Consider the following 23,595-nt stretch of genomic DNA (forward strand, 5'->3'; position numbering starts at 1 on the left):
CAGTACCAGCCAGTACTTTAAGTTTGAGAAAAAAGTAGGCCAACATACATTGCCAAAGGGAGAAGTTGCCAGAGATTTGCATTTGCCTTGTGGTCAAGAGAGGGTATAAATTGTATACCATTTATTTAGAGGTATAAATGAGAGATGTCAGTGGAAGGGTGGGGACTCTTTTTAGAATTTGGCAGTGTGAAGATTTAGGGATAAGTGTTTGCCTAAAAGTCACGAAATTGGGTTCTGGGCCTATTCCTACTTGATAAAGTCTGGAATGGATTTCACTTTTTCTGTCTACAAAGTAACGATGTGGAACCTCCGTGGCCTTGAAGGCTCTCTCCAGGGATATAAAGTTCTACTTAGTGGTTCTCCACAAGGGGATACCATCCCTATTAGGGAGAGTTTAGAAAGGAGGGAGGCATCTTTGTGTTGTCATAATGACTGGAGGTTGCGTTAGGCATTTAGTGTGCAATAGTCAGTGATGACAAACATCTTAGAATAAATGGGAAAGCCTTGCAAAAGGAAGAATTGTCCAGAAAAAAATAAAAGTCAGTAGTGTCCTGAGAAACGCTATGCGACACAGGAGCAGCCAGCCATGAGGTGGTTTCTTCTGCCTGGAGTCTCCTTTCCTAGCCTTTCCTGGTGGGGGTGGGGATGTGAGGGAATCCCCCTGGCTGGCTTACAGAACAGCCTAACCTTGGCTGCAGATGCACCTTGCAGCTTCTTTGCTTCACAGATTGCTTGAACTGAGCCACTCCAACTCGTTGCCTTGCAAGTCAGCCTGCAGTCTTTCTCTAATGATCAATAACTCTGCCACATCACAAGCTCGCATGTTTTTGTGTCATTTTTCCTATCCATCTAGACATGTTCATTCCATTACATCCACTTTCTTCAAACTTCTGAAGAAGCTTCTGATGGAGCTCAGATGTCGTTCCCCGTGACTGAAATGGAGAGGACAGGTGTGTGAGAGGCCGGCTCTTAATACTTGGAGCCTGGGGAACATCGACAGCGGTTTAGATTAAGGAGGCCTCTAAGCCAGACAAAGTCTTTGGAATAATGATTTTACACTTGCTCAGCATACCTGAGGGGAAAGAACTTCAGATTTGGTAAGGCAAAGCACAGAAGATTAAGAGCTACTAATTGGGTCTCGCCTTTGCTGCACTTTCATTAGCTTTGTAACTTGTATTGACTTAAATGTAATTTGAAGATTTACCATTTCATCTTAAAATATGTGTTTTATATGTTGAAGCCTGCTACTGGCTTGGCTCAAATCCTCCTTAGAGATACGTTTTAACTGAAAGAGGCCATTGAAGGGAAATCTAATTATTCAAGAATAAACTTCCACAATTCTCTATATAGCACAAGGTGGGATTCTGAGGAGTCGGGGGGAAGCAACCCATGGTCATGCCACTTGCTCTTTTGCTTCAAGTCCACCTGGTACTGCCCTGGCCTTCTGGATGTTCTCTAACTCTGGGCCTCCTCGCTCACATGGCCTCTAGGGATCTGGGCCCTGTCTATCTCTAGAGTTATTTCCTCTAAATCGTTTCCTCTCTATCACCTTTTAATTTAGTTACATTTAACTGCCATTTTTTTCCAAATGAGTTTCATCTCTCAAAAATTTAGTCAATTCTGTTTTTCTACCTAAATGGTTCTCTTCTTATGGTTCTCTTTCTCCTTAGGGATCTCCCACTGGTCCGTCAAAACCCAGTTTAGGGTACATCTTTGCAGGAAGTGTTCCTTTCTGTTCCTAGACCTACCTCTATTATAACCTTTCTCCAGGTATGATCTAAGAGAATTACCCCAGAAAGACTTGCTAAACGTGCAAATTTCTGGCCTATAACCCAGACTTACTGACTTAGAGCTCTGAGGTAGGACCCACATTTTTCATAAGCTACTCAGAACATGGGAGAGGGATTTTGAGTATACTTCTCTGTCTTTTATATTGAACCATAAACATTTTGAGGGGAGTCGTAGCATATTATTTACATTTGTACCCAGAGTACCTAAGCAGTGCCTGACACATAGCAGGTATTGAACACATTTTTTTGTTGAAGTAATGGTCAAATCACACCAAAAGTGCAAAAAGACCTGAATTTGAGTTCTGGCTCTCCTACTTGCGAGGTATATGATTGGGGCAAGTTATCACAGCTTTTGGACTCTCAGTTTTTACTCTATAAAGTAGAGACTAGTTGCCAGTGCTCCGTGGTGAAAGTGAAGCATGCATCATTATTATCAGCCTGCTAGACTTTTAGGTCATTTTAAATCTCCAACACTAAGAGGCTAAGAGGAAACTCCTAGGAGTGGAGGGATTTCTATGAAATAACTTTTTAAAACATTATATGAGTTGAAAATTTTAGCAAATTAGACCCAGAACTGAAAAAAATTGACCTGCCTGATTATGCCAATTCTCTTGCATTGGCCTGCTGGGCTGGTGTTTTTCTAGTTCAATATTTCTGGTATTCATAGTCTTTTTAGACAGATAAATGATGGTGAACAGGTTGAACAGGAGACTTATGTCTACGCCAGTTGAACTATTTGCCAGTAGGCACCAACTGTTTCCCTTTATTTCAACAATGCATCCATTTAACCATCCAATCAGCATCTATTGGGCCTTTACATGTGTGAAGTGCTATTAGTAATCATAACTACCATTTTTTGGAACACTATGTGCCAGCCACTGTGCCAAGAACTTTAGGTGATCTCTCTCAATTTTCATGACATACTTATGAATTAGTGCTATTATTTATCTCCCTTCTACGGAAGAGGATCTTGAGCCTACACTTTCTCAAAATCTTACAGAAAGAAATGGTGAAAGCAGGATTTAAATTTAAACCATCTGATTCGAGAGCCCTCTCTGTTAAATATTATAATACCCTGCTTCTACTGACTTCACAATCCTTAAATCACATGCATCCAGAGATATTGCAGAAAGAAACACAACAGTGACTGAAAAGAAAAGCAAAATAACTCTTTCTTGATTTAAAAAATCCTCTTTCTCACTATTTTTCAAAGGATTAACAAAGTCAGTTGCTTGTTCAGTTTATGCTGCGAATCTTCACAACCATTGCACAATTTTCTTCCAATATTACACACTTTGTTTCTTGTAATGGATTGAAAGAAGTGATTTTCATAAAGGACTTGCACTCTGTAGAATAGCTATGGACATTTTGGAATTCATAGCTGATCTTGAAGCTTATTAGGTAGGACAGTAGTAGCTACAGGAAGCCCTAAGGTGGTCCACTCTTAGCATGTGTCAGAAAGTGCCAGGTTGAGATGATTCCCAGTGAATGGTACCACAATTCTGAAAGTGGAAACAGGCTTATATTTATTCTGACTTTAAGAGTATTTCTCACTTTCTTTAGTCACAACCTTAGAGAATGGTAGAGATAATTATATTGGCTTTTCAATTTTAAATTCTATTGCCTTTTAATGCTATGACTGTGTTCACATAAGCACTACTGAATGGGATGGCTCTGAAATGTGCCGATTCTAACTTTCTCACTAAGCTCAGTTATTTTCCCTACTGTTATGGTTGAAAACTGTTCCCTAGAGTTTCACCAGACATGGTCTGTCTATTCTTGGTCAGATTGGCCCTTCACGGTCTAGCCAATTTTTTGGTAATTGCCTCATAAGTGTCTTGTTCAGTTTACAGAGTAGAAAATGTTGTAACTTACTGGGGATTTCTGAAATGTCTAGAGATGATTAACAGCTTGTTTTCTGAATTCTGCATATCAAAATTGGCTCTAAAATGTGGAGCATTACTCAGGTGCATAGCATTACCTTTCCCTAATAGATTATTTAAAGCTTTTATCAGTCACGACAGAATGGGAAGAATGAGGTTATCTTATAAATCTTTAGTGCAGATTGAGGCAATAAATTAAAACACCATAGTATAAAGCTTCCATACTGGTTTAAACAAATAATTAAATGATTGTAGGCAGAGTGAACAATCCCATAGGCCAACATGTAGGTTGCATAAAAACCAATACATTCAATTCTAAAGCTTACATTTTTTTTAAAAAAAAAAGAAAGCAGTAGGTTTTCCACTAAAATGGTTTGTATGTATTTGAAACTGTAAAGAATAAAATAAACTTATTTATAATCATTCTTTTTTCAAGTGAATGATAAAGAATAAATGAAAAATATTAGATGCTAATATACACTGAGGAGCAAAAAAACTATTATCAATTAGTATTTATTTAATACTAATGAATGCTCAGCACAGTAACTAAAAAAGGGCATTAATCATTTATTATCAAATCTCAAAAACTTGTAGATTGGACGGAAAAACGTGTAATCCTCAAAGTTGCCACATAAGAGCTAGTCACAGTCGAAATATCCAAAATATAAAGCTATAATAAAATTTTGTTTTTTACTTTAGTGTTGTTTTCATGGTGCAGAGCATGCCATTAAAATGTGTTTGATTTTTGTGAGGGCATAGTTACTACCGTAGGATGATCTATTAATATTAGTGATAATGAAATTAATGAGAGTTTAGGATTTGTCTAATTCTTGTCTAAAAAATAGTTCTGTTATTCATTATTACATTCATCATGTAATATTCATTAGCTATGAATATTCTTCTTAATTTTTATTGTAGATTTGTTAGCATGTAAGCAAATTCTTTTCCAGAATAAATAAGACTATGGTCTTCATCCTTGTAAGAACAGGTCAGACATCAGAATGCATTCTGACTTGGCTAATTTAAAGGTTCCTTCATTAAACTCAGTGCTATGAATAGGATGATGGTGCTAACCAGCAGGGCAGGTGCTCACATGGATGATGTCATAAAGTGATCTTCATGGTTTCAAAAGAAATCAACTCCAGTTTACAAATCAGAAAACATGTTGTGACATGCAGGGGATGGGAGAAAGTAAACAAAGAGATATATTAAAGCATTAGTTTTGATGAATATGCAGTTTCCAGTGGTAAATTGACTTTTCACATATGTAAGTGTGTTAAACAAGACAAGATAGTTGCAATAGGATATTTTGTATGGTATTTCTACATCATACATTTTTTAAAAATATTTTTTTCATAGAAACTTTTATATTTGAATAAAGATCTGCTCTACTAAGGATTTGCAGTGAGTTTATGTTATGCAATTAGCTTTGTTGCTAGGCAGCCCCAATAGCAGTTTTGATGTGTAATTTGCTTGAAACTATTAAAAGTGTTTTGCTGAAGGTTTGAAACCCTCTGAATTAGCCTCAGAGAGTGTTAGGTGTTGCTATTTTAATGAACTGAAGCTTTGTGTTTGGGATTAAGTTTAGCAAAACCAAAATAATTTGGCACTGGGGAAATGAAATCTGCTGAACAAAGTTGAGAGGAATTTAACATTCATTCTATTTCTTCAGGCTTCCTAACCTTCGAACACTGGTCCCTATCCCATATCTTAATTTGGGAACATTTTTTCTTAAAGTGCATGCTGTACAACTTCTGCTCAGAAGGGCTTCCCCTGTTTCAGTCTGCTCTGTCTTTGCTTTCTTTGCCCCATACAGTGAAGTTATGGACTCTGTGAAGAGGCAAGTCAGGGAGGTTCAATTTTTCCTCCAACACATCTTCCCAGGTCCCGTCTTGGTGCTTAGAGGGCCATCACCTCTGTGACCAAACCTCTGGTCTAATGCTTGATTTAGACTTTTAAAATTCTGACTTTGGTAGGGAGTCATCTGCAGTCTTCTCTGAGTTCCTGTTTTGAGGACTCTGACCCACCCACCTCACCCTTGGGCCCAGCTCCCAGAATCCCAGCCCAGGTATGATGGCCAGGCTTTGGCTATTCCAGCAGTAAAATTAGACAGCATCTCTCTGCTTTATACTAGAAGAGGGTTTCCAGATAACCCTTGGCCTTGGTAGTAAAACCCCTGCTACTGCAAATTCTAATCTGAGTGGTACTTGGACGACTCTGCTCTATAAATCAAATACATTTTTTACTCCATTAGTTTCTTCTTGAATTTATTTATTAAATTTTTTCTTAGCAGCAGCTGCATGAATTACAGACTGTCTTCTTGCTGCTGGTCTGGGATTTTGCTGTTTAAAGGTTGAAATCTTACCACATGCAAGGGTTATACTTCATTAAGGATGTGGCTGTATTAAGGTATTTCTTTAAAAGTTTCCTTATCAGAGTCCTGAGTTTTCTCATGGAAAGGAAAAACAGCAAACATAAGTATGGTCCAGGCCATTAAAAAATATAACTAGAGTCATTTTCCCATGATTACCATAATTTCTGATAATAGTAGTTTCACGTAAAGTGATCATTCTGTTTTTGTTATTGTGACTTCTGTATCACAAATGTGTAGATTAAAAACTGTAGTCTACTAAATGATTTGTTTCTGAATTCATGTGGCTTGGACCAGTGTTTCATCTGGATGGAGGTGATGAATGCCTAAGTAATTTGATGTGAATAAATCAGGGCAGAACATTCAGATTTAGAGATAAAACTCATATAATGCTTGATATTCTAAAATTAGTGATTCATAGTAGTGAGTTAAGGTTTTTATTTCTAAGAATGGCCTATTAGTGTGCAAATCCTCCAGTATGATGATGTCTTAGACTTCAAGTCATTAGCATCTCAGTAGGGATTCACTTATCAAATTGTTTTCCATTATAAGAGTTGGCTGAGATGGAATAGTACACACAACTGGAAAGTTTTGAAAAAAGCATAGGGAAAAGCTTGACCAGCAGTCCCACATTTTGTCTTATCCTTACCTTCCTGTTTCCTTTTATGTACTGAAATAGATCTTTTATTCATATTTGGGCTTTCTTACACCACCCCTTTTTTTTCTGGAAAAGACTGAAAATTCTTTAAGGCCAATAGTCAGAGGTGGACATGACTCATGTTTTTGGTTTCACGTAGCCAGATTTTGAACTTCCCGGTTTGGGCAGAGTTCAACTTTGCTTTTAGTACGTAAATAACACTTTGTTATAATTATTTATTTACTTATCTGTTTCCCTACTATACTGTGCGCTTCTGTGAGCCTCTGGTTGGTAGGGAACATGTTATAGCTAGCATAGCACTGAGCCCGTAGTGGACGTTGAGTAAGGAAGAGTGTGGGGGGACATGCTCCCTGTTGCTAAGTGCCTGAGCAGAGGAGCAGTTGCTGAGGTACCTGCTGCTGCCTGCCTGGACACAGAGCATCACATGTGTGTGCTGTTGTGTGGGGCAGGAAGTTGAAGCCATTTTGTCTCTCAGTGAAAATATTCTCTTTGGACTGGAAATCCTCTTCTTGACATCCCTGCTATAGTGGATAAGGATTTCCTTGGTAAGTATTCTCTTAAACCAAATGACCAAATCTTGGCTGAAGGCAAACACAAGGAATTGTTTGATGAACTTGTAAAAAAATTAAAAGCTGAATATCATGCTGTCGACTCTGCCCAGAATTCAACTCAAGTAACCCAGATCATTGAGAAGCAAATATTGGGCAGTCCAGTAAAGCTATACTAACTAGATGTCTGCTAGATGCTGTGAATTGTAGATCTGAAATAGGATAAGATCTATGATAAGAATTCAGTCATCATCCATGTATTCACAGACAGTTTTATTCTACGTATTTTTTGTTGGCATATACCATGTGTAATATGTATTTTCTGTATCTGTACGTATTTTATGTAATATGTATTTTGAAAATATTCAATTCTGCTGTAAAGTCAATAAAAACAAATAGGATGGATGAAATTTATAGATAAATAGTAAACTGGTAGCTTATAAGATAGAGGCCAAATTCATAGGATATTTTAAATATAGATAGTAAATAAGCAAGTAGCTTGGGAAACAGGAAAACTTGATAAGAAGAGTTAAATATAAATAACAAGTAAGTCTGTAACCTGAAAGATTGCTAAACATAGAATAAAGAAAAACTGTGTGGGGGGGTGTGCATGTGTGTGTGTGCGTGTGTGTGAACAAACAGGACTTTATTCCTCTGCTAAACATCTCAGTCCAGCTTGGCCTTCCTGACCAGAAGCTGAGTAGGGAGCAGGGCCTGGCTACCCCTCTTCCCACAAGCTCTGCACCTTGGGCAAGGCTGGCAGCTGTCGTTGCAAGGGAAGTGGATAGTGGACAGAGGACCTGAGGCCAGCAGGGGCTCTTCCTGAGTAGGCCCCCATGCCTCAGATAGGTGGGCCTCACCCCTGGCTTCAAACTTAAGAATAAGAGGTGAAGGAACTATTCCTTCTTTCTGTTTCTCTGGCAGCAGCCACACCACCTACCACCTTCTAATCTGGGGATCTGGCCCAGAAAAACCTAGCTACGAGGGCCAGGAGAGGCAGGGGGGCTCTGAGAAAAAGGACTTCAGGCTTTGCAAACAGAAAGAAAGGTGGGCTGGCCTCTGGCCTCTCACCTTGATTTGAGAGGTCTTCAGGGCCATCTGCAAAGCAAGGTGTGGTTGGAAGGGGGAAGGACCCTGAGAAAAGACAATACTCCTGGTGACAGCAGCCTTGCCTACCTTCCTCATTCCTCAGTGAGGCCCAGGCTGGCCCAGGGTAGAGTCTGGGGGAGGATGCTGGCCCAAATAAATTTAGTAAGAAGTTATGTAACATTGAGTCAAAGTAATTACACTGTGGGTTTCTTTTCCCATACAAATGTCCTCAGTGGCAAACCAATACACTGGCTTCTAAAATATTCTTGTTCAAAATGTCTGCCCAGAAAGAGTCAGCCTCGTCTTTAAGTTGGTGGCTTAGTCGTTCTTCAAGAAAACAGCTTTATGATATCATATAAATACAGGCAGAACTTGCTTGTCCAGCCTTTCAAAATGTGATGGATTGTCTCTTTCCTTGAGAGGTGAATGAATCATCACAACCTCATAAATCTTAGTAATCAATTTTCCTCCTAGTTTTAAGAATTTCCATGACTAGCTCACAGGGGGTCCGTTAAACAAGGATGGTAGAAGAGAAATAGGGAAAAATAGAAAGTGAAAGCTGGATTTAAAGTGAAAACTGAGGAAAGTGTGGGTAAGTAAGCCTCTGTATGTGCCCAGCTGACATGTATGTAACATGTTCTCTGTGCTGTCTTTGTTACAAGGCATTTGGAAATAGGATCCCAGAGAGAAGGACCTTACCTGTTGAGTGTTAAGTAGAATGCTGGTTACCAGAAAAGGGTGCCCTCTGGCTCTCTGCATTGCAGGGCTCTTGCTGGGTGACTTCTGGGGAGCTTCCATCTTCATCCCTGGGAGGAACAACCACGGGAAGATTGGCAACTAAAATCCACCTGATGGATGAATCATCCAAGGCCCAAAGCATATTTTCTATGTTGACATCTGCCTTTGGTGTCATGTGGACTTGGATATAGAAAAGTATTGCCATGCAATTCATATGCAAAGAAAAGTTATTTTGTTGTTGTTGTTTTTTTTAGTATTCTTATCTAACTGTGTGATGGCTGCTACAAGGCTTATTTCTCAGAAGTGGGGAAGAATGGAAGATACAAAGTGCATTTTCTCTGACTATATTCCTCATACCTTTTTTCCTTTGATGTAGCACCCAAATCCATAAGATACCAAAGGTGTTTGGATTTTTCTTATAAAGGAAAATTTAGGTGTTTTCGGTGGTCACTGGTTTATTTATGACAATAGCAGACTTAAACTAAAGAAAAGCATTTTCAGTTGAAGGTGGGAGTTTTTTGTTATATGCTAAAGTGATATGTTTTTGTCATTCAACAATATTCATTGAACAAATACTTATTAAGAGCCTATGTGTTAAATCCAATGCCGGACGTTGGAGATTGAGATGCTAATAGGAAAGATTACATTTCTGCCATCCTGGAACTTCAAGTCCTGTGGAAAATCACAAACAAGTATTAGGCAATCCTAACAATTTAGTCTGTTTTGTTTAATGCCTATCCCCATACTTTCAATAGTGACTGATGTATAATTTGTGCTCAGGAGACGTTTGTTAAATGGTGACTACCTATGAGGTAAGTGTTATGATGGCGGAAGTGCAGGGTACCATGGGGAGCCAGGAAAGTCTTGTTTTAACCCCCAGCTTTATTGAGGTATAATTGACAAATAAAATTGTAATATATTTAAAGTATGCAATGTGATGATTTGATATATGCATACGTTGTGAAATGATTCGCACAATCAAGTCAACTAACACATCCGTCACCTCACATAGTTACCTATTTTTTGTTTGGTGAGAAAGCTTAAGATCTACTTTCTTAGCAAATTTCAAGTATCAAATACAATATTATTAATTACAGCCATCATGCTATCTATTAGATCCTCAGAACTTATTCACCTTATAACTGAAAGTCTGTACCTTCTGACCACCTCTCCCAATTTTCCCCACCCCTCAGCCCCTGGCAAACACCATTCTACTCTCTCTCTCTATATATATTCCAGATGTAAGTGATACCTTATAGTATTGGTCTTTTTCTGTCTGACTTATTTCACTTAGCACAATGCCCTCAAGGTCAATTCATGTTCACAAATGGAAAGATTTCCTTCTGTTTTTTAAGGGTGAATAATGTTTTATTGTATATATTTATACCACAATTTCTTTAGCCTTTAATCCGTTGATGGACGCTTAGGTTGTTTCCATATCTTGGCTATTGTGAATAATGCTGCAATGAACATGGGAGTGCAGATATATATCTCTTTGAGATAATGATTTCATTTCCTTTGGATATATCCCAAGAAGTAGCATTGCTAGATCATATACTAACTCTATTTTTAATTTTTTGAGGAACCTCAATAGTGTTTTCCATAGTGGCTGTACCGTTTACATTCCTACCAACAGTGTATAAGGGTTACCTTTTCTCACATTCTCGCCAATGTTTGTGATCTCTTGTCTTTTTGATAATAGCCATCCTAACAGGTGTAAGATGATATCTCACTGTGGTTTTTGTTCGAATTTCCCTGAAGATTAGTGATATTGAGCGTCTTTTCATATACCTGTTGGCCATTTGTATTCCTTCTTAGGAAAAATGTCTATTCAGATCCTTTGCCCATTTTTTAAATCAGATTTTTGTTTTTTGGTATTGAGTTGTAAGAGTTTCTTATATATTTTAGATATTAACTTCTTGTCAGATATATGATTTGCAAATATTTTCTCCCATTCCATAGGTACTCTTTTCATTTTGTTGTTGGTTTCCTTTGCTCTGCACAAGTTTTCTAGTGTGATATAGACCCACTTGCTTATTTTTGCTTTTGCTGCCTTTGCTTTTGGTGTCAAATCCAAATAATCACCACCAAGACCAATGACAAGGAGCTTACCCCCTCTGTTTTCTTTCAGGAGTTTTATGGTTTCAGGTCTTTTATTTAACTCTTTAATCCATTTTAAGTTGATTTTTGTATATCTTGTAAGTTAGGGATCCAATTTCATCCTTTTGCATATGGATACTGAGTTTTCCTAATACCATTTATTGATGAGACTATCCTTTCCCCATTGAGCATTTTTCATGCCTTGTCAAAAATTAGTCTGCTATACAGCATGAGTTTATTTCTGGACTCTCTATTCTGTTCCCCTTGGTCTATGTGTCTGTTTTTATGCCAATACCATACTGTTTTGATTACTATAGCTTTATAATATATTTTGAAATCAGAAAGTTTGATGCCTCCAGCTTTGCTCTACTTGCTCAAGATTGCTTTAGCTATTTGAGGTTTTTTGTGGTTCCGTACTGAATTTTAGGATTGTTTTTCTATTTCTTTGCAAAATGCCATTGAAATTTTGATAAGAATTGCATTGAATCTGTAGATCACTGTGGGTAGTATGAACATTTTAACAATATTAATTTTTCTTGTTCATAAACATGGAATACCTTTCCATTTATTTGTGTCTTCTGCAATTCCTTTCATCAATGTTTTATAGTTTACAGATTTTTCGCCTCCTTGATTAAATTTATTCCTAAGTATTTTGTTGTTTTGATGCCATTGTGAGTAGGATTGTTTTCTTAAATTCTTTTTTGGATAGTTCATTGTTAGTGTATAGAAATACAACTGATATTTGTAAGTTGATTTTGTATCTTGCAACTTTATTGAATTCATTTATTAGTTTTAACAGTTTTTTTGGTGAAGTCTTTAAGGTTTTCTATATAAAATCATGTTATCTGAAAACAGAGAAATTTTTATTTCTTCCTTTCCAATTTGGATGCCTTTTATTTCATTTTCTTGCCCAATTACTCTGGGTAGTACTTCTAGTACTACCTTGAATAAGAGTGGTGCGCATGGGCATCCTTGTCTTGTTCCTGATCTTACAGGAAAGGCTTTCATTGTTTCACTGTTGAGTATGACATTACATGTGGGCTTGTCATATATGACCTTTATTGTGTTTAGATACATTCTCTCTATACCCAGTTTCTTGAGAATTCTTATCATGAAAGGATGTTGTATTTTGTCAAATGCTGTTTTTGTATCTATTGAGACCATCATATGTTAATTTTGTTAATGTGGTGTATCACATTGATTGCTTTGTGGATGTTGAACCATTCTTGCATCCCTAGAATAAATCCCACTTGATCATGATGTATGACCTTTTTATATATTATTGAATTCAGTTTGCTAGTATTTTGTTGAAGATTTTTGCATCGATGTTCATCAGGGAATTGACCTGCAATTTTCTTTTCTTGTAGTCTCCTTGTCTGGCTTTGGTATCAGGGTATGGCTGGCCTTGGAAAGTGAGTTTGGAAGTATTCCCTCCTCTTCTGTTTTTTTGTAGGAGTTTGAGAAAGACTGGTATTAGTTCTTTAAATGTTTGGTGGAATTTACCAGTGAAGCCATCTGGTCCTGGACTTTTCTTTGTTGGGAGGTTTTTGATTACGGATTCAATCTCCTTACTAGTAATTGGTCTGTTCAGATTTTCTGTTTCTTCATGATTCAGTTTTGGTAGGTTGTATGTTTCTAGGAATTTATCCTGAGCTTCCTCAAAACAACTATTTTGAATTCTTTATCAAGCAAATTGTAGATTTCCATTTGTTTGGGTTCGGTTACTAGGAAATTGTTTGTTCTTTGGTGGTGTCATGTTTCCTTGATTTGCCACGCTCCTTGTAGCCTTGTGTTGCTGTCTTTGCATTTGTAGAAGCAGTCACCTCCTCCCGTCTTTACCAACAGGCTGCAGGAGAGAAATACCTTCCATCAGCCCCGTTCGGGATTCTGAGGCTTTCTCAGACTTTTTCAATAGATATACATGCTCTATACTTCTTATTTCCTCTTGGAGGGGAATTCTTAAGATTGTATACCTTCTCCCAAGCTCGCAAAGCCAGGCTGGGTTCTGGCAGCTTCTTGTTTGCTTTCTTTAGGGTGATGCTGACTGCTCAAGTGTGTGTGCTTTCTACCAATACTGTGGATTTGAGTCAACTTTCTGCACATGCTCACTAACTGTCTGCAGAGACTCACTCTCTCCACCCTTGCCCTCAGGAATACACACAGGGAGCTGGCCATGGGGTAGGGGTGTGTATGGGTGCTTGGAGCATTGGGGGTGCCCGTGAGCCAGTTGGAGGGATCCACAGGTAAGGCATCCCTAGTGACTCATAGGCGGGCTTCCTGATGGAGTCCATAAAGCATTTAGTAGGATCCACATCCCCTTGATATATTCCATTCTGAGCCCTGTTTGCTCTTGTCCCAGCTGCTTATTGCCCCCAGTCTGCAGTTCACAACTCAGTATTCTGCATGGGGCGAGAAAGAGATGGGCATGTTTGGTGGCATCCTGAACAGCTAGGGAAGCCATGTGCTCCCTCACACACGTTCTTTCCCTCTTGGTAGAAAGCATAGGCAGAGAAGGTCTCTCTTGGAGCTGAGCTGTGCCGCCTTTGGGGATGGGTGACACAGGTGAAGTGAAACTCTTCCTCTTTCCCTCTTCACTGTGTCCAATCTTGGTTTTTTTTTTTTTTTTTTGCTACTTCAATTTAGTTCCTATTCTTACTCCTAATTAGTATACATTTTATCCAGGTTTACAATCCCTTAAATGAAAACCTTAGATCCAGGTGTCCTCATTTCAGTTCAGGTCATTTTTTTCCATCAAACTAGTTATTGGAAAATCTTTGGTTTCCAGAGCATTTTGGAGTTTGAAATTACAGATGAAGAGTGGAGACGTTTACAGTATTTTGTATTTTCCAAGGATTTGCTGTTATCCTGTGTATATTCAGACACAAGAACATTCATTATATGTATGGATCATAAGTACCAAAAGGAAAGTACATTCTCTTTTCCTTTTGTATAACTCCAAGGATAGTGTCATGGTTGTGGCAGAGATATTTGGTGCTCAGTTAATATCCATGTACTTTTCTGCATTTCCCAGCCTCCTTTGCATTTAGTTTGGGGCAATGGACTGTGAGCAGAAATGATGAAAATCACTTCCTGGCCAAGGCAGTTAAGAGATGTGTGCCTCCTCCATCCCTCTCTTCCCCTGTCATGCCAACCTTGGAAGACATGACTTGAGGGAAGTGCCACAGATGAAGGACTCTAGCTCCCTGGACCACTAAATGGAGAGCCTGGCAAGTCCACGTAGAAATTGATGTACATGAGAAATATTTATTTATGTTGTCACTAAGGTTTTGAGATTGTTTATTGTAGAAGCTAGTATCAGTTACTCGAAATAACAAAACAATGGTCAATTGAGAATGTGCTCAGTTAAGGCCATATGGTGATGCTTTTAATAATGATGGACAGCAAAAAGTGAAAGTATAATTTGTAACCCTAATAAAAGATAGGGCTGCACATGGTCTTATCTCTGCTTGGAATCACATTCAAAATAGAGTCCAACAGCTGAAATAATTTCAAAAGGAATTTTTGTATTTTATCTGAATCTCTTGAAGATCATTAAAGAGATTCCAGATCAGCTCTTCACACAGTTCTCAAAAGCTTGTTTCCTCTCCTCCTAAATTCTTATATATTTCACAGCAGCGGATTATGAGGTGATATCCATTGTATGGATTATACCTCTCTGACTGCTTTTTCCATGTCAGAGGTAGGGGATAGTACCAGATTGGTCAGTTTGCCCATCATAACTCATCAGACATTTACTTAGACATTTACTAGCCTCACTGTCCTTTATATTCATCTAGAAACCCCATTTTCCTTGTTTTATGTCACTGTTTGTATATGTGGGCACATATCCACCCACACACAGACATATATAAATTGTTTAATGATCTTGGTGTGATGTGATATATATATATAACTTTGACATTGTGAAATATATCATACTCAGGTCATGAAATGATTCAGTTAACACTGCTGCCTAGGACACATATTTAAAACAACTTCTGGTTCCAATTTATAGCAAAAATATTCATAGATCTTCACAAGCAATGAAGCATATTGAATGTTAAACACTTTGTAAATCTTTTAGCTCATTGCATATCAATGGAAGAAAATGCATAAGACTATAGAAGGTTCATGCTATATGGTTGTAATAATAGAGATACTCCAGCAGAAAATGGAGCCTAGATTTTGTTCTTCATTCAGGGGCATATAAAGAAGGTACAAGCCAGATGGGTCAGGGGAAATGTCCACCCCTCCCCCCTCACCACCAGCTCCTGCTTACTACTTCTGGATTCCATCAGTAAGTTCTTGCCCACATCCTTAGAGGCAATGTCAACTGACCAGCTCCCTTTCTCTGTTCCTACTTTAGGGGTAAAAGTATATAGCCCTTACCCCTCCTATGACATCCTTGTATGCTACATATTGACAGGAGGTGAAACTACATATATTCTCACATATAGATATAAATAAATTCCACTTCATGGACAAAGTATATTTAAGACAGTAAAGGGCAATGGATGAACCTTGAAGACATTATGCTATGTGAAATAAGCCAGACAACAAAGATAACTATAGTATGATTCCACTATATGAAATACCTGCAATAGTCAAATTCACACAGACAGAAAGTAGAATAGTGGTTCCAGGGTCTTGGGAGAGGGGGAAATGGAGAGTTATTGTTTAATAGGTATAGGGTTTCACTTTGGGATGATGAAAAAGTTCTGGAATTGGATTGTGGTCACGGTTGCACAACAATGTGAATGTACTTAATGCCACCGAAATGTACACTTAAAAATGGTTGAAATGGTAAATTTTATGTTTTGTATATTTTAGTCCCTCCACACAAAAAATAGTGAAGGTCAGAACTAATCAAATTTGAAATATGGTGATCACCCTGGAGTCAGGACAAGTCAGCAAAGTCTATGCAATGAGATTGTAGGCGGGTGTTACTTCACATCTTCTGTTGTATCCAGGTGCCAATTACAAAAGTACTTCCCTTGCCTTAAATATGAAGGATCAATGCAGAGGCTTCTGAGGGCTCATTTCACCAATGAACGTCGATCTCAAAGAGGAAAAAACTCCAACATAGATATATCATTGTCCTTTGTTTATTTCATATCTAAATAAATTAGGAGGCTAAATGAGATGAGAAATATTTCATTGATAGAGTATTAATCATTAGATAATAGACACCATGAAAACAGCTCATCAAAATTCATTAATGTTTTATTAATCCCATTTTTCAGCAAGATTTTTTTGATTTGAAAGATAATGGTCTCTTTTAGCATCTGGTAATATATTGCTCTGCTGCATAAAAAGCCTTGGGGGCAGTCCACACATTAAGTAGAGTTTTTCCTGTTTAGTGTCACAGGTACTCTACATGTTGATTCTCATGATCTTGGGGTGCCTTCTGCACATCTGTCTGTACTGTGATTTTTCATGAGATTCAGTGAATCACAGTTTCTGGTGTCAAAGAATGACAAATCAGAAGTCGAGGCAGGAAAACTCAATTATACTCTCTTGAAAAATTTATTCGGCCCCCAAAGTGGAAGGCTGTCAGAGCAATACTTAGCTGGCCTTCTTAGCTTCTCCAGCATGTATTGTAGATAATTGTCATTCCTCCTTGGTCCTGCTACTTCACTTGACTGGAATGTTTTCCCACTTCTGTTTGCCTGTTTAAATTCTAACCACACTTCAAGACTTGTTGGCAGCCCTGTCAGCACCATGACCCCTTCCTCATTAGCCCAGCCCTCCTGTGATGTTCTTGTATGGCATGTATTTTCTGAATCACTCATTCAGAATTATCATTCACTGAGTTTGCACATCTGCTTTGTGTGAGGCTGTATCTGTGGCAGCCAGCTTCCAAGATGGCGCCCAATGATCCCCGCTTTCTGGTTTTCACACACTTGTGTAGTCTCCTTCCACATTTTATCAGAGTTGATCTGTGTGACCAATAGTGTACGGCAGTAGTGATAGTATGTCACTTCTGATATTAGGTTATAAAAAGACTGTGGCTTCTGTCTTGGGTGCATGCTCACTCTCTCTCTCAGATCATTCTCCCTGAGGGAAGCTGACTACCATGTCATGAGACCACTCAGACAACCTATGGAGAGGGCCACGTGCTGAAGAACCAAAACATCTCTAGTGAACAACCAGGGTAAAACTGAGGCCTGACAACAGCTACATGAAGCAGTGCCTCCCTTAGTGAATAAGCCTGCAGCCCCAGTGGACAGCTTCACTGCAACCTTCTCAGATGCTTGAGCCAGATTCACCCAGCCAAACTGCTCTCAGCTCCCTGGCCTACAGCAACTGTGAAATAATAAATGTTAAGCTGCTAAGTCTGGGGTAACTTGTTATGTAGCGTTAGATAGCTGATACCATACTTGGTCTCTCCAGCTAGACTATAAACTCCTTGAAGAAAGATTCCTAGCTTCCTGATGCTGCTCACACATATCTGTTGAATTCAAGATGGAACAATAGATGGAAAAATATTTTTATCTACCTGCTTAAACTTTTTCATAGTTACTAACTATTCTGAACAGTGTTCTGTGAGCTAGGTAGCAAAAAACTGGCACTACTAATTCTCTTTCAATATGAATGGGACAAATTGAAGAAAATAATTTGACTATGGGCCTAAAACTTAGGAGAAGCTGATGGCAAGGCCCTGATTTAGAATAGAATCCACTAAGTCAATGTTTTTCAAATCTTTTCATTCCATGAGCTCCCTGGAAGTCCGATGATGGCCTCTTCTGCTGCGGAATCCCCTGGTGCCGTTGCAGGCACTGCTATCCTTTACCTGCCCTGCAGAGTTCTAGTGCTCCAGGCTCTGCAGCCCTGTTACCCTCAGCAGCGTCATGCCACAGACTGAAAAATGCTTGACTCTGACTCATTACATCCATCATTTCAGTTTTTGGTATGGGCACTATGGGAGGAAGGAAAGAAAACTCACCAACATATAGAAATGTTGCAAACTAAAAATTGAAGACTACTCTCTCTGTCTCTTTATCTTCAATCGCTGTGCACCAAGGTGCTGTGGCAAGAGAGATATTTTGGGACAAACAGTAACTGATATGAGGAGCATGTGTTGATTTGCTGCATCTATGAGATATAACTAATAACAGATGGGTGTTATTTATAAACTCTACATGTTTATCCTAGTTCTTTTGAACTCTTTTCTATTCTGGGTCTATCAGCTGTTGCCATTTGGATAATTAATTATACAACCAAACTCAGTTTGAAATTTTGAAATGTACATTCCCTATATGATCTGCATATTGAATTCTCTTGTGCATGCTGTTGAATGTTTTATATGCTACTTATTGCCTGAGACACACACACACACACACACACACACACACACACAAACATATAATGCGTCAATTAGTTTTTAGAAGTTCATGTTAGTTTTTCTTTTGTTGTAGTCTTTCTTTTTTTGTAAACCTTCCCCACACCCCTGGCCATATCTGTTTCAGCCTAAAACAGAATCAATAAAAAAAAATGTGGCCTGAATTATCATGCACTGTTTTTAAATGTATTAGTGTAAGTTGTTTAAATCATTATTAAATAATTTTTGATAACATGGCTTATAATAAGAAAATTCGTGGATCAATTAGGCTTAGTTGAATCCAAGATAGCATTCTACTCCTATCTTCTCTCTCTAAATAGCAATAGGATATTTTTATAACCAGTAAGCAAATTGATCAGTAGAACAGAAGACCTGAACTATCCAGAAGATCAAGGGAGGGAGAGAGAGAGGGAAGGCAGGATTGAGAGAGAGAGAGAGAGAGAGAGAGAGAGAGGGAGAGAGAGAGGGAGAGAGAGAGATTGTTCTTATGACTGCATGTGAATAGTACGACAATCAGTACAGTGGAGCACGAACTCCCTTTGTCAGCTTTGAAGTCAAGTCTCTATCTGGTTAGGACAAAGTGAATTAGGTTGGAAGGCGAGTATTTAAATGTCATAGAAGGTCAGGAAGGGTTTAACCAGTTCTCTGACTGGCGCTTTTTTTTTCAGTTGAAAAGTACTCAGATTCCAAATTTTGTCCTTTTTGAAATTATCAAAGAATATCAAAGGAATTACTTCTAAGTTCATCTTTATATACAAATGTCTTTAAAAGAACTTAAGTGAAACTATTATCAATGAAAATGGAGTTTATTCAGCAAGAGTTCAGAGTGCTAAGTCATCCTCAGAGTTGGCAATCAGGTAAATAAACACCCATATAGATGAAAACAAAGTGTACAAAGTGTAATACGTTAAGTATTATCTTTAAGAAATAATTTGTCATACTCTTAAAAAAATTTGGCATCCATAAACTCATTACTAAAGAAGCAGTTCTTAATTCTGTGTTAATAGTGGTGTGCTTTTTTAAAAAATAAGAAGTAGATAGAGCACACAAGGAAACAAATGGATATTTAGAAACTGGCCAATGGCCTCACCTGTACTTCTGGGACAGGTGGTGTGAAAGTGCCCTGAAATGACTCCTATTGGGCTAGAGTCCTTGGATTATTCATGCTTAGTAAGGTGGAGGGAGACCGAAGCTCAATATCGGTTCGAACATTCTCTCTGTGCATAGTCTAATTGCCCTTTCTGCTTATATTTTAACTATGATCCTTTATAATTCTAAGGTTCTGGGATTCTCTCATTTTATAATTATTTTTTATTCTTTAATACTTATAAAATTAACCAGTGGTTTTTCTATTAGTTTTGTTCTTTAGAACATATAGATATTTAGTGTACTTACTCCTAAACATTTACTGCTGCACTTTTCATATATACTTGTATTAGGAAGATGATCTTATTGTAACTGACCAGCCTTGGTACATAATCTGCAGCCAGGAGACAGCGCCTCCCGTGAGTCTGTCCTTTGAAGACTTCCAGAGAGGCGATACGTGGAGGGTAAGAGCATAGGCTTGCGAATAAGTGAAACTGGTAGAAAAAGGAGTAGAAGCCAGGGGTTAAGAGCATGGATTCTGGAGGCAGTCAGCCAGGGTTCAATCAAGTTCAAACTCCACCAATTATGTGCTGTGTGATCCTGCCTATTTCACTTAATCTATTTGTGTGTCAGCTGCCTCAAATATAAATGGGAAATTAATTATAGTATTTACCTTATAGAATTGCTGTGAGAAATAAATAATACACATAGGTGTTTAGAGCAATGTCTTGACACTTATAATCAATTGTTGTTTATTATTGTAATTATTATGATTAAAAGGTTCAAATTCCAGCTTTATCACATACCAATATGATCTTGTGTAATGTCTTAACCCTTCAGTTTATCCATTTCTAAAATGAGGATTATAAGGCCTATCTCACAGGGTTGTAATGGGAATTGTTGGCTTATTATGAAAAGTACCAAACGTAGAACTTACAACTTGGCATATGTAAGTGCTCAGTAAGTGTATATACTCCATGTCTCTAGCTTCTTCAGTGGCTCCTTTACTATGAACATATGGCTTAATGTATTTCTTAGAGTCCTGACCAGAGGTTTGAGAGTGAGATTGAGTTTGAACTTTACAAGAGGAAATGTTCTGATGCATCAACTTTGAGAAACCAAGATATGGTTTTGCTAGAATTGAGGATACTGAGAGAAAAATCCCTTTCTCAAAGCAGACTCACCCCAGTCTGGCACATAAATCAGAATGCTAGCAAGAAAGATGGCTGACGAGCAGACTGCTGAGAAGGTAAATTCCTTTCTCTTCTATAGGAAGTTCTCATGGCAAGTCAACACACCTTAGACAGTTGTTTAACTGGTGATCATCCAGGACAGGGCTCTACAGGGTGTGCTCCAAGTCTCTGAGACCCTGTTAAGGGTCTGTGAAGTCAAAAAGATTTTTATAATAACGTTAAAACGTTATTTGCCTTTTTCACTCTCAATCATGAGTGTACATTGGAATTTTCCAGAGTCTATATGATGTCTGATGATGTCATCATTCTGACAGCTAATGGAATGTGCAATGATGTGTTCTGCAGTTTTGAATTTTTCTCAGTTTTAATTTCTCTTATGGTAAATATTAATAGGTATAACTCATTTAAGAAAAGCTCTTTGGAGTCCTCAATAATTTTTAATGGTGTGAAGGGGTCCTGAGAACCAAAATGTTTGAGGATTGCTAATCCAAGAGAAGGGGACCATTTTATTTATGGAATGGGACCATTCTCTAGCTTATGTCTGGAGGTATTTGTTGCTAGAAACTGCCTAGAATACTCACCTGCATCCCTGAATCTTTGCTTCCCTTTTTCCAGACTCGTGAAGACCATCCCAGTTCTGTTGACACGTTCTCCTCCTACAAATTATAGTACAATTGATTAGATATGATTTCCTTTGACCACAATCATTTTTATGCCTTCCTGAGACTCTACTCTAGTCAATTTGATTGGATTTCAGCCATATTCTGGTATTCCTGATTGGATTTTGGATACATCCTGTTTCTCTAATCATTACAATCCACCTCTCAGGTTGGGCCATTTGGTTTGTATTTCTCAAACTCAGTCCCAGAGAGCATCCCAGTCTTTCAAATTCCTGCCTTTATAATGGAGCCTCCACCACTGCACTTACTGTACCAAATCGTAAATAGTAAAAGCTAAGAGGAAAAGCAAATATAGAGTTTTTAAAAATTGTTCCAAGTTAAATTTTGTGTTTGTTCTTCACTATCCTGAATTGATGTAATCATAAAAGTCTGGTAGAATTATTCAGACACAGGAAATGACATCTGGAAAACAAAGCCGAGTTACTATTGATCTGAAGTGCTTATGAAAAGCTGTTAACGGGAATAATTTGAAGAGCTTGGAAATATATTAATACTGCATGAGGGAATCATGCAAATTAATAGAGGCCCATAGGTCCTGGGTCAAATTAGATAAGGCCCAAAAGAAATTTGATTTTGAACAAGTAAGAATTTTAATAAATCTTAAAAATATTATATACATTTAATGACTATAGAAGCTTAGGTGTTTGTTAGGTGTTTTCTTGCCTCTAACTGTAAATTAGGAAGACTAGTAAAATATAAGAAGGCTATTGAATACTGAATTTTTATTTTTATTTTTCTATACTACAAAGTTTAACATTTAATTATACATAATCATATTTTATACTCAACTTGTTTTTTGTCTTTTTTTGAGTACTCGACTAGAGATTTGAAGATTTTCTAGTTTTAGCTCTGGTTGCTAGCTATATAAATCTCAATTTTTTAATTTATAAAGCAGGAATAATAATCCCTTTTCCCTCATCAGATTACATGGGCATCAAATTATCCATAAACAATAAAGTGTTATAAAAACTAAGGATCTTGTTAAGGTCTCCCTGGGAGAGCATAGGCTTGGATTTGGGTTTAAACCTTGGCTTTACTTCTGACTGGTTTATTGGCTATGTGAGTTTGGGTATGCTACTTAACCTCTCTGAGCCTCAGTTACTTCATTGGTAAAATGAGAATGAAAAACAACCCTGGAAAAACTCCAATTCCCTCTTGAATTTCTCCCAAGTAGTTTTGGGGTACTTACAGAGGTGCCAAGGGTACCCCATGAAATGTTGCTCATACTTATCAAGGGCTCCCTATTTCCCTCCTGTACTCCTCTGCCTCAGTGTAGCAATATGTCCCACGGCTGCAGCCACTGCTGATGTATTATTATCTCTTGCTGAGTAACAAATTACCTCAATGTTTTGTGGATTAAACAATAAGCATTTACTATCTTACAGAGTCTCTGGGTCAGGAATTCAGAGGTGGCTTAACTGGGTGCTTCCAGCTCAGGGTCTTTCATGAGGCTTCAGTCAAGATGTTAGCTGAGGCTGCAGTTGTCTGAAGGCTTGACTGGGGCTGGAGGGTCTGCTTCCAAGACGGTTCACATCCAGGGCTGTTGACAGGAGGCTCAGTTCAACAGTGTGCTGAAGCTGGCTCACACCTGCTTTCGAGAGCCAGTTGTTAAAATTTAAAAATTTTGTAAGCCAATTGTTAAACACAGCCATTATTAAAAATTAAATTATATAAACTTTATTTAAATAAATTATATTAAAAGCTAAGGTAACAAATACTCAAAACTCTTCACTTCCTAATTGTTTTACTACCGTTTTCCTTTATTGATGCTCTTGTGGTTGTTTATGTCTATTGTATCTGTATGGAGGAAATACTATATAGTTGTGTCCTGTTGCACATATCAATCTCATCCTATCTTTGAATTCAATGACATTATGTTGGTAGCTTGAAATCAGCCATGGTGGGAGTGTTTATACTATAATATCAGCAAACACTACAAATCAGAACTTGATTTATTGTTATATTGATTTTTCAGACTTTAAAAAGTATAAATTGTGTCCTACACATCCTTTATAATGGTAAAATTATATATATAAATATACATATATGCACTAATATACAGGAGTCAGGGAACATTGGGGACTGTTTTGGAGGCTGACTACTACAGTCTACCTCCT

This window comes from Ceratotherium simum, chromosome 10 (assembly GCF_057802395.1).
Source record: "Ceratotherium simum simum isolate JZ-2026a chromosome 10, ASM5780239v1, whole genome shotgun sequence".
Lineage (NCBI taxonomy): Eukaryota > Metazoa > Chordata > Mammalia > Perissodactyla > Rhinocerotidae > Ceratotherium > Ceratotherium simum.